At 55.8% G+C, this 12,677-nt stretch overlaps 1 protein-coding gene across 1 annotated transcript in view; it reads right to left on the reverse strand.

Moving 5' to 3' along the window:
• LOC146838967 (uncharacterized) overlaps nt 1-12,677 on the reverse strand; it is a 158,401-nt gene that overhangs the window by 12,077 nt on the left and 133,647 nt on the right. The gene's annotated exons all lie outside the window — the stretch shown is intronic.

The following is a 12,677-nucleotide window of genomic DNA, read 5'->3' on the forward strand; positions in this document are numbered from 1 at the left end:
CGCTTCGGGCGGGCCCGGGTGCTGCCTTCCCCTGTCTCGGGATGCACGGACCTCACGGGGCTCTGACCCAGAAAACTCGGAGAGAAAGGACCATCGGGAAGGGGCTGATAGGCAGGAGCGTACCCGAGCCCCTGGGGGCCCCGACGGGCAGGCCCCGGGTCTGCCTTCCCCCGATTCAGAATCGCCAAACATCACTTTGGTCCGACTGACCCTCTCCCTAGTAATCCGGAGGAAAATTACCGCGCACAATGCTTTCCTATGGGGCGACCAGATGGCCGAGCTTGCCTGGAAGTCTCGAAGGGGGTCCATTTGCCTCCCGGATCCCAGCGAGGGCTCCAGGAGGTCGGGTACATTCGCGCCTAGGGTCCCCTCTGTTTGAAGGGACGTGCGCGACCAGATGGCCGAAGGGGCTTGCGCGACCAGATGGCCGAGGGGACAGGCGCGACCAGATGGCCGAGGGGAAAGGGAAGGGGAAGCCTCCCCGGGCCCTCCGGACCCCGCCCCGGGCACCATGCCGCGTGGCAGGAGCCCGGGGCGGGGAGGCCTCCCTCCCCGGGGCCCCCAGGGGCCAATGAACCCAGACGAGCCTGGGGAGGCTCCCCGGACACAACGGAACCCCGCCCCGGGCCTTTGGCAGTGCCGCAGGCCGGGGGACGGGGCCTGGGGCCGGAGACCCCGACCCGGGGCCCGGCCGGGCCCCTGGACCCAGCCGGAGCTCCCAGGCCCGCAGGCGCAGGGGAAGCCTCCCCGGGACCTCCGGACCCCGCCCCGGGACCCCCTGCCACGCGGCAGGACCCCGGACGGAGCCCGGGGAGGCCACCCTCCCCCGGGCCCCCAGGGGCCAATGAACCCAGACAGGCCTGGGGAGGCTCCCCGGACACAACGGAACCCCGTCCCGGGCCTTTGGCAGTGCCGCAGGCCGGGGGACGGGGTCCGGGGCCGGAGACCCCGACCCGGGGCCCGGCTGGGCCCCTGGACCCAGCCGGGGCTCCCGGGACCGCAGGCGCAGGGGAAGCCTCCCCGGGCCCTCCGGACCCCGTCCCGGGCACCCTGCCGCGCGGCAGGACCCGGGACGGAGCCCGGGGCGGGGAGGACGCCCTCCCCGGGGCCCCCAGGGGCCAATGAACCCAGACAGGCCTGGGGAGGCTCCCCGGACACAACGGAACCCCGTCCCAGGCCTTTGGCAGTGCCGCAGGCCGGGGGACGGGGCCCAGGGCCGGAGACCCCGACCCGGGGCCCAGCCGGGCCCCTGGACCCAGCCGGGGCTCCCAGGCCCGCAGGCGCAGGGGAAGCCTCCCCGGGCCCTCCGGAGCCCGCCCCGGGCACCCTGCCACGTGGCAGGACCCCAGACGGAGCCCGGGGCGGGGAGGCCGCCCTCCCCGGGGCCCCCAGGGGCCAATGAACCCAGACAGGCCTGGGGAGGCTCCCCGGACACAACGGAACCCCGTCCCAGGCCTTTGCCAGTGCCGCAAGCCGGGGGACGGGGCCCGGGGCCAGAGACCCTGACCCGGGGCCCGGCCGGGCCCCTGGACCCAGCCGGGGCTCCCAGGCCCGCAGGCGCAGGGGAAGCCTCCCCGGGCCCTCCGGACCCCGTCCTGGGCACCCTGCCGCGCGGCAGGACCCGGGACGGAGCCCGGGGCGGGGAGGCCGCCCTCCCCGGGGCCCCCAGGGGCCAATGAACCCAGACAGGCCTGGGGAGGCTCCCCGGACACAACAGAACCCCGTCCCAGGCCTTTGGCAGTGCCGCAGGCCGGGGGACGGGGCCCAGGGCCGGAGACCCCGACCCGGGGCCCGGCCGGGCCCCTGGACCCAGCCGGGGCTGCCAGGCCCGCAGGCGCAGGGGAAGCCTCCCCGGGCCCTCCGGAGCCCGCCCCGGGCACCCTGCCACGTGGCAGGACCCCAGACGGAGCCCGGGGCGGGGAGGCCGCCCTCCCCGGGGCCCCCAGGGGCCAATGAACCCAGACAGGCCTGGGGAGGCTCCCCGGACACAACGGAACCCCGTCCCAGGCCTTTGGCAGTGCCGCAGGCCGGGGGACGGGGCCCGGGGCCCGGCTGGGCCCCTGGAGCCAGCCGGGGCTCCCAGGCCCGCAGGCGCAGGGGAAGCCTCCCCGGACCATCCGGACCCCTTGTCCCGGGCACCCTGCCACGCGGCAGTCCCCGGGACAGGACCGGGGCAGCATCCGGGCCCGTCCAGCTGCCGGCTGAGGACCGAGAGGGGTCCCAGAGTACCCTGTCCCTAGTAATCCGGAGGAAGGCTACATAGCGGTAGGGCTCCCGCCTTAACCATGGGCTCGGTGGGCTCTCTGCTTCCCGGGGGCTGGGGGAAAGCGGCTGGGACTCGGGCACGGGGAGGACCGACGGAGCTCTCGGGCCCAGGCGCCCCGGGGGTAGGACTGCCCGGGACCCGTGGAGCCCGTCCCTGGGCACTTTGCCACGCCGCGGGCCGGAGGAGTGAAGCCTGGGAGGATGTTGCCCGGGCGTAGCCCATCTGGTCCCCGGCAAAGAACCGCCAGCCCCAGAGGGGTCTTCCGGCATACCCTGCCCATACTAATCCGGAGGAAGGCTACCCCCCTTTCTTGTAACCCACGCGCTCCTAGTGACGGAGCGGACCCTAGGCCCGGACGCGCCCGGCCTCCTGGAGCCCTGGCTGGGATCCGGGAGGCGAATGGACCCTCATCGGGACTTCCAGGCTGGCCCGGCCATCTGGTCGCCCTATTGGAAAGCATTGCGCGCGACCAGATGGCCGAGGGGAGAGGTGCAACCAGATGGACGGGACTGACAGGACTCCCATCTGTCCAACCCCGAGCCTTCGCGCTAGGGTTCCCGCCTGCCCACGCAGGGCTCCGTGGCTGCAGGGCTCCGGGGCTGCAGGGCTCCAGGGCTGCAGGGCTCTGGGCCTGCAGGGCTCCGGGGCTGCAGGGCTCCGGGGCTGCAGGGCTCTGGGCCTGCAGGGCTCCGGGGCTGCAGGGCTCCGGGCCTGCAGGGCTCCGGGCCAGCAGGGCTCCGGGGCTGCAGGGCTCCGGGCCTGCAGGGCTCCGGGCCTGCAGGGCTCCAGGGCTCCGGGCTGAAGGGCTCCCGGGCTGCAGGGCTCCGGGGCTGCAGGCCTCGGTGGCTGCAGGGCTCCGGGGCTGCAGGGCTCCGGGCCTGCAGGGCTCCGGGGCTGCAGGGCTCCGGGGCTGCAGGGCTCGGGGCCTGCAGGGCTCCGGGCCTGCAGGGCTCCGGGCCTGCAGGGCTCCGGGCCTGCAGGGCTCCGGGCCTGCAGGGCTCCGAGGCTCCGGGCTGAAGGGCTCCAGGGCTGCAGGGCTTTGGGGCTGCAGGCCTCGGTGGACGCCCGGGGGACCCATGGAGCCCGTCCTGGGCACTTTGCCTCGCCGCGGGCTGGAGGAGGGAGCATCCGACGCCCCGGGGAAGTGTCGTCCGGGCTTGGCCCATCTGGTCCCCGCCTGAGAACCGCAATCCCCAGGAGGGGTGTCCCGGCATACCCTGCCCCTACTAATCCGGTGGAAGGCTACCCACCTTTCTTGTAACCCTCGCGCTCCGAGTGACGGAGGGGACCCTAGGCGCGGACGCGCCCGGCCTCCTGGAGCCCTGGCTGGGATCCGCGAGGCGAATGGACCCTCATCGGGACTTCCAGGCCGGCCCGGCCATCTGGTCACCCCATTGGAAAGCATTGCGCGCGACCAGATGGCCGAGGGAAAGGTGCGACCAGATGGCCGGGACCGAAAGGACTCCCAGCTGCCCACACCGAGCCATAGCGGTAGGGCTCCTGCCTGCCCTTGCAGGGCTCCGGGGCTCTGCACCAGGGTCCCTTGTCCCGGGCAGATGGACACTTGGCAGGCCGCAGGACGTGGGATCCCAGGCCCTGACCAAACATCAGGAGGCCCGGGGCCGGTCCCTGCTTCTCAACGCAGCCAGGCCAGGGAGATAGGGGAGCCTGCCCAAGCACGAGGGACCCCAGTCCCGGGCACACGGTCCCTCAGGTTGTGCGCTCGTTTTCAACAATTTTTTTTCAAAATTCCGCGAAGAGGCATTCCGCAAATTCCGCCCAGCCCTAGTTCTATAGCTTCTAAGTATTTCCAAGATGGCAGCCATCTTAGAATGATGTTGTTTACTAATTCTGCTTAGATTTCCGTACTGGCTCGGTCTATCGAATTTCCAAGTGCATCCTAGGCCACTGTTCATCCCATCCCCCATCCCTCTAATCCGTATTCTATCTTCCTAATTGCATAATCTAGTTTGACCTAATGTATTTCAACGTCCCATTTTTATATTAGCAGCTGGGCTCTTCCTTCAGGATTTGCTCATTTCCACCTAGTAATCAAATGCATATAAAGCTGGGAAGCCCAAAACAGAAAGAGTACCCTCTTCTCTCTGGACATCTTCTGTCATGATGCTGCTGTTTAATGGGCTGTCTTTGTAGAACGGAGTCATGGAACTTTCCTCCAACCACCCCATGATTTGCTCCATCCCTTCCTTCCTTCATCTGACCATACCCCCCCTTCTCCTCGACTCCCCTCAGCTTCCCTGAACATGAGCATGTAGTACTCTGGTCCCTCCCCTCTTTCCACTCTGGAAATGTGGAGCCCTTAGCCATGTATTCACTTTCTCGAAGATCACTAGACTCCAAACTTGTTCCAGACGGCTGTAATTCCTACACTATCATATACCCCCCTAAACTATCTAAAAGTGTGTTCAAGAACTTCAAACACAGGCATCTCAAATTTCACCCAGAAACCCTTATTTCCACCCCCTATGTCTGCACGAATAAAGGACCTACCATAAGTGACCTTATCTTTTTCACTAAAAGACCAGCACAATGGAGGAAAGCCCTTTGCTCTCTGCTTCGGATCACTGCATCCACTAAAGCCCCCCACGGTCTCAGACTCTCTGTAACCCCCTCTATTGTTCGCCGAGCAGAGGCAACCATCTCCCTTTATAATAATGGGATTATCCTCATCCAAACATCTGATTGCAACCTAGACTTGATAAAATTTTCCTCACTCATCAAACTCTCTGTGATGGAGTAAGTTTCCTTCCTGACCCAAGCCCATCCTAGCCTTTTAGTCATCCCATGGGTACCTTGGTCTGTATCCTCCCCTCTTCCCACTACTTGTATTGCTCCACCCCTTTCCCCTCCTTCCCATCTACCTTCATCAGATTACCCAACAGCATTCATTTACCATTACCCTTGCAGATTGTTTCAACCGACATTTTTCGTCATAATAGCCTGAGCCCTCATCACACCCCTAGAGCAGCGAACACTGAAATACACTGACTCGATACGAACACCTTCACCTCATCTCTACCCCTGACCTCTGAACATTCCCCCGCTGTCAGCACTGATGCATCTGTGACACACTTTCTGGACCAAACCATGACACTTGCTATCTCGGAACCCCCTAACATGACCAATAACATGGCGCTTATCTACTCATCAATCAGTTTATGAGTCCCACACCCGAACTCCACAATCATGACTCCAACTCTATTCCCCCCTCCCGTGGTTCTCCCAACTCAGCTTCTCCCTAACACCATAAACCGGAGCACTGTCTCTCCTGGCCTCCTGGCCCACATCACAACCTCCTGTTCCCACATTACTAATGACGCCAAACTCACTGAGATCTCTCAGAAGCTTTATCAACTTAATGCTGAGGTTCAAAGCCTAATCTCCCTCACCTCTGATCTCGCTAATTGTTGGTGTCCCACCAGGCCGATGGGTAAGAATAGACACTACATTTAGCAATTCAATAACATACAAGTTTGATGGATGTCACCCGCACATGCAATGGGATCTCAGCAATCGCAACGTCACCTCATTTGACCTGGAAGACAATTCCCTACCTCAACGCCTTCACCCAACCCATCAGGATGAAAGATACTCAATCGACAACAATATTTACTCCTCCCTGCTTCAGTCGAATCCACATTGAGATCCTCGGCCCAATCCTAGAGCAGTTAACAGTTACAACTTCAAGCAAATTCCCATCACTCAGGCTGCCTCCACTGTCGATTTCCATAATTTGTTCAGTGGATGAGAGGTTATCGCCTTGAGGGTGGTAAAATGCTCGCAATTTGTATTGAGGCCTATCTTTACTAAGGATATCGATGCCTAGATATTCACACGAGATGTCCAGCCAGTGTTTTCCAGGCTGGACTATGGAAATCGAACCCTTTGCGGCCTTCCTAGGTCAAAGTTGGCCCCCCTTAGGGCCCCCCTTAACTCAGCTGCAAGGCGTATTATTGTATCTAAATGCAATAACCACATCACACCTTATTTGAAATGACTAAACTGGCTCCCTTACGAGGCACAGATTCATTTTTAAATTGCCTGCATGACACACAAACCCATACACTCCAACACCCAGAGGCACATTGCACAAAAACTGGAGCTGCCTGGTGACTCGAGAACCTCAAGAAGCACCAAGTCTTTACTGTTGAAACCGCAGAATTTCAAGAAGAAAATTTACAATCGAGCCTACTCTGGCAACGCCCCGAGAATCTGGAATTCCCTACCATCTGAAATCCGAGTTAACTCTTCACCTGCATCTTTCAAAAGATACGTGAAAGTGCTACTGACGAACACTTTCTTGCTCTAGCTCCCGTGATACTGTTGTTGCGATGGTTATTATTGTTTATTATTGCCTGTCTTACCTGTGTCTCTGCGGGCGGCTCCTCCATTGGAGGGAAGGAGCGTCACCACACTTAACTGCCCCCAGAAAAGCCCCAGAGACAAAAAAAACCATGATAATGAAGTTAATTCATTACCATATAATTTTTCGTCCCCCCCGTACTGACTGAGGAAAGGGCGGGGCCTGCGAGTGGCAGCAGTGGTGGGCTTCCTGTGCACTAGTTTATAGTGCGCATGTCTCTTTGGATGGCCGCCTTGTGACGGGCAGCCTAAAATACGCATTATAAACCTCTCAACTCAGCCGTCTTAGACAGATGGGTTGATAGCCTGCACATGCCTTTACTGTCCTCTGGAGCCCCAAGACACACCGCTCCCTCCAATCCTGGAGCTTCTATCATGCTGAGAGCAGTGCATGGATTGGTTAAGTAGGTTAGCTGGGGCCCTGGATGTGACGTTGGAAAAGAAGAGGACCGGTGCGAGAAGGATCAGCCTGCGCAAGCAGTTGTTTTTTTCAAAAATGTATTTCATGTATTGTATTTATTTTATGCCCCCACTCATTTGCCCGCCCCTCCAATTGGCATTCTTGCCAGCCACCACTGGTTTCTCTCACCCTAATCGTTTATGTAGCGCTATTTTAGACTAATAGGATTTCTTCCCCCACTTGGATACTGCTCCTTCCTGTATTGTTACTGTGATTGTTAGTATTTTTTATTATTGTCTGCCTTGCCTCTTTCTCTCACTCGGATACTGTCTTGTGTCATGTTCACGCTATGTAAAACTTTAAATAAATCAATTACTCCCACATAGTCCTGTAGAGCATCAGTTTATTGATTTTATTTACTGTCTGGTTTTACCTTTCTCAAATGTTTTTTGGCTATTTTTAGTTTGCCAGTATTGACACTGAGCTACAGGCTGTTTGTTCATTCCACATCTAACATCGGGGTGGGAGATCTCCGGCTGGACTAGGAGATTGAGCTGGGCTAGTCTGTGTAGTTGTCCCACCTCTAACTTTAGTGCTGGTTGAGATAGCACACCAGCCTGGCTGCCTAGGAGTCAAAAGCTGTGGTGAGTCTGTGCAGCGAGTGCAAAGATGGTGCCCCGATGCCTGTTAGCACCCTTTCACTCCTGGACCATGCCCAGTACCTGAAACACTCTCTTAAAAACCTCTCTTAAGTCAAATGGTTCTGTCCATACCTCCTACACCTCGGCTGCCCTCTACGCTTTCAACCATAAAGTTAGGTCCTTTACTTACATTTATTCGCCTGCACCTCACTTATAGCCTTCAGAGCTCTCCCTAGTCGGGAGTACTAGGGCTGCGAGCAAACTTGCGTGTATCATTCATTTCCTGTCGTTTTATTGATCAGAAAGTAGCGTTTTTAAGCAAAAACATTTTTAAGTGCTAAATAATTTGGGGGACTTTTAAAATACGGTGATTAATTGGGAATTGAGAGCAGGCACACTGACACCTACTCACGCTGCACTATCATTTTCTTGCCTCGCCTTACCGCTTTTGTTTTGGGGAAGGCGGCGGCGGGCGCCATCTTGGGTGTGGGCTGGGGCTGCGCTCTAGTCGCGCTGGCCTCCCACCCTCCTCACGTTCTATATAATGAGTACCATGTTCAGACGGCGCAGCGGGCTGGCGCAGCGGGCGCGCGCCGAAGCCGCGCCAAAGCCAAGCCCGTCTGCGCCCGTCCGCGGCCGGACACGGCCCAGGGCCATAACCCCTGCCCCCCGACTGATGTACTCTTCCCGGCACTTAAAAGAGTTGCATGTTGGTAAGATCTGTCCGACCTGTACTACGGCCCCCTTGAAAGATGCGATGGCTACTCGATTATTTGTGTGTCCAGGCTGTGGATATTTTCTCCCCCAATCCAGCATTCCTGCCCATTCTGGCCTACAGGATGGCAGGCCTTATGTTGTAGTGAACAGAGCTTCGCATGGATGTCGAGCTGCGCTCATCAATACGCGCTCACTTCCATGTCATAGCTTTTATATCAATGAATTTATCGTCACTTATGATCTGGATCTACTGTTTGCTACTGAGACCTGGGCAGATGCCGGGTCTGGTCCGGATTTCTGTAATGCTACTCCGGTTGGGTACAGTGTTGTCAGACATGATAGGCCTGTAGGAAGAGGTGGCGGCCTTGCTATTATCTTTAAGGATAAATATCGTACCACACTTGATCCTATAAACTCGGCTAACTGCGAATCAGCCGCTTTTGCCATTAGCATTACCCCTAAGCAGGCACTAAAGGGTGTCATACTTTATCGTCCCCCTGGCTCCCGTAATTCTTTTCTTTCCTCCCTTTCTGACCTAAGTGACAATATTATATGTTCTGATACATACACTATATTGGGAGATTTTAATTTTCACTTGGAAGAGCAGGACAACTCCGATACTGCCCAACTCACAGCTGATTTTTCCAACTTAGGGTTGTACCAATTAGTCAAGGGCATTACGCATCAAGCTGGACATTCCCTTGATGGTCTATTCACGAATGACCCTGGTATATCTGTATTAGATATCATCCCAATTACTTGGTCTGACCACAGGGCCATTATCTTTCAAATAGACATACGACCTGTTGCCCCTTTAGTCTCCAGGCCGGGAACCAGAATGGGCACTCGTGCCTGGAAAACTGCAGATATGCCTCAGATGCTACATTCCCTGGCTTCCTCCCGCCCTCAGGGTGGAAATACTCCGGCACTATCGGCCTCGGCTTTTCAGGACTGGATTCGAAGCGCCGCTGACCTAGTGGCCCCAGAGAAAATTACGAAGCCCAACAGAGTATCCCCCTCGGCCCCCTGGTACAATGAAGATTTACGACTACATCGCCAACACTGCAGAAATCTAGAAAGGCGATGGAGGAAGGTCTATTGCCCCATAGCCAGACAAACTTATAAAGATGCCCTCCAGATTTACAAAAAGGCAATCTTGGCTCGAAAAACCGAATTTTTCTCGGCACAAATTAAGACCGCTGCTAACTCGGCCAGAGAACTCTTCTCTGTTGTCACCAGCTTGTCTACCCCCCCTGTCGGGCCTGAAGTGGAGCCCTCACAGGCTTTCTGTAACGAATTAGCAGCCTTCTTTATCACAAAGGTTGCAGATATATATGCTTCCTTTGAAGATAACTCTGGAACTGAGTGCAGAGGTGGTAGCGGGAAAGAAGCATTGTCTTACTACAACCATGACCATTTTCCATGCTTTCTACCCGCCTCACATGAGGATGTGATTAAAATCGTCTCTACCATCAAATCGGGCTCCCCACTGGATCCTTGTCCCCCATCCGTGATGTCTAAACTCACAGAAGTGATTTCCCGCCCTCTCATGGAGATCTGCAATACTGCTTTTTTGACAGGCCAATTTCCAAGTATATGGAAGAACGCTGTCATAAAACCCCTCCTGAAAAAACCTTCCTTAGATCCCATAGCTGTTGTAAGCTACAGACCGATCGCGTGCCTGCCCTTTCCTGCCAAAGTATGCGAATACCTGATGAATAGACAGCTCTCAGAGTTCGTCGAGACTCACCAGCTTCTCGACGATACGCAGTTTGGGTTTAGGAAAGGGCATGGAACAGAGACTGCCTTGATAAAGGCCTCTGACGAGATCAGGGTGATCATGGACCAGGGAGGGGCGGCTGTTCTTATCCTTCTGGATCTGTCAGCAGCTTTCGACACGGTCGACCATGCCACCTTGGTCGACCGTGTCACTGCTCTGGGGATTAACGGCTGTGCCAGGGATCTTATCTCATCGTTCCTGGCAAACCGTACCCAGACAGTAAAGTTGGGAGATTTCTATTCCCCTATCTCTGCACTCCCTTGTGGAGTCCCACAAGGCTCCTCGCTAAGTCCCATGCTTTTTAATATCTATGTAGCGGACTTGGCGAGGATAATAAAGGCCTATGGGATACAGCTTACATCGTATGCAGACGATACCCAGCTGGTGCTGGGCATCCATAAGGATGGTCTCACGGTAGCAGCCAACTTTCAGAAAGCTATGCTTGAGGTTAGTAGCTGGATGGCTTTGAACTGCCTTCGCCTCAATTCGGATAAGACCGAGATCATGACCTTTGGAAGACTCTCCCCTGAATGGTCCTTTGGTTGGTGGCCAGAAAAGCTTGGCCCTCCACCTGTCCCAGTAGAAAAAACCAGAAATCTGGGAGTGATCTTTGATAATAAGTTGGTTTTCGACCTCCACACCAACAAGGTTGTGTCGTCATCTTTTTTCATCTTGAAAAAAATCAAGAAGCTGCTGCCTTATCTCCCGCCGTCAGCTGGGAAGACCCTGGTCTCTACCCTAGTCTTCTCCAGGATAGATTACGGGAATGCACTGCTCCTTCACACCCAGAAGCGTGTCACAACGAAGCTGCAATCTATTCAGAATGCGGCTGCTAGGATTCTTCTCAACATCCCTCGTCGCAAATCTACCACTCCTGGTATTCGTCAGCTTCATTGGCTGAGAGTGGAGAGCCGCGTCAAGTTTAAAGCCCTCTGTATTGCTTATAAGGCTGTACATGGCATTGGACCTAGGTTCCTGGTTGAAGCTTTCCAGCTGTATACTCCTAGGAGGCAATTAAGATCGGCCAATAACAGTCTCCTCCCGGTGCCACGCACAAGATCGGTCACCTGGGGAGACAGGCGTTTTCTTGTGGCCACTCCAAAACTTTGGAACCTCTTGCCACTAGCCATCAAAACTGCCCCGAATCTGATGAGCTTCCGCAGGCTCTTGAAAACATGGCTGTTTAATCAGTAAGAGGATGACTTGATGATAGATTCCAGTTGCTCTACAGCGCCGAGACACCTTCGGGTATTTGTCGCGCTATAAAAGTTGCGTAAATAAATAAATAAATAAATAAATATAGCCCTGCTGTCAACATTCCTTTTCCAGCCCAAAGCCTGTGAACAAGATTTTCCAACCATGTATTTCCCATGTCTTTCCATAGGTCTCTCCTCCTACTCACGCTTTGCAACATCACCTGTACAAACCACCGTGGCCACATTTAATGGAACACTACTGAGGTGCGCTCATTATTTCCACAAGATGGAGAATGCACCAGAACAGCGCACACTGCACATCACACAAGGATAAAGTGCCTTCTGCGACTCTTACACATGCCCGCAAGTACTCAGTCCCTACACAGCTTTTACAAAGGCCCACATGCTTAGCACTGCTTTTCAAAAACACACAAAATGCCATAGTCACAGCTCAACAATGTAAAATCAAATTAATTCATGGTGTGAAACACACCAGCAAATGATCCAAAGCGTGCTGCAGGCCACAAGGGTCTCTACTATCTCAGCTGTGTTACACAACAGCAGAGTTTGCTTTAACTAAAGTGTTCTTCCATTGAAAAAGGTGCTATTCATGTGGTATTTGTACAGCCAAACCTAACCAATAAGCAGCTGAGCTCCCTATCGGGTCCAAGGCAGGGACAGAGTCAACAAGTGATAGGTGAGGTAGCTGGATAGTGGATTGTTACTGCATTGCGATCGAAGAGCCTGAAACTAACAGCATGCGTGGTGATTCCTCAGCAGCTTCTCCTCTATGACAGGTAGAGCGGGTGCAGGCCCAGATCAGACAGAAATAATACATTTATAGCTCAGTAGTATTCTAAGATAAAGAACTGGGTAGTAGGACGCTGGCTTCCAATAACACAGCACTGAGGTGCCCACTTCAGACAATATTTAACGATTGTTTGAAGAACAGGGCAACAGGAAGGTGTGTTAAATGCCGACCATTAACCTTTCACCACCTGCACACGGGGACTGCATTGGCTAGATGGAACGCTGTGATCCCGCAACCGCTCAAGTCATGCATGCGCATGCTACAACATGTTGCGAAGGGTTACTTGAACCCTTGATTCCAATTCACACAGTTTAACTACACACATCACAGTTATCTCTTCCCCCACCATATCCAGCGCATGTTTCCTGATTCGACACCAGAGTGCCCGCGCTGTAAACTGGCTGATGCCAGCTTCTAACATATGGTGTGTCGAGTGCCCACCACTACAGGTGTCATGGCTCGAGGTTACAGCCACCATAGTGG

Source organism: Triturus cristatus, chromosome 4_2, assembly GCF_964204655.1.
Source record: "Triturus cristatus chromosome 4_2, aTriCri1.1, whole genome shotgun sequence".
Classification (NCBI taxonomy): domain Eukaryota; kingdom Metazoa; phylum Chordata; class Amphibia; order Caudata; family Salamandridae; genus Triturus; species Triturus cristatus.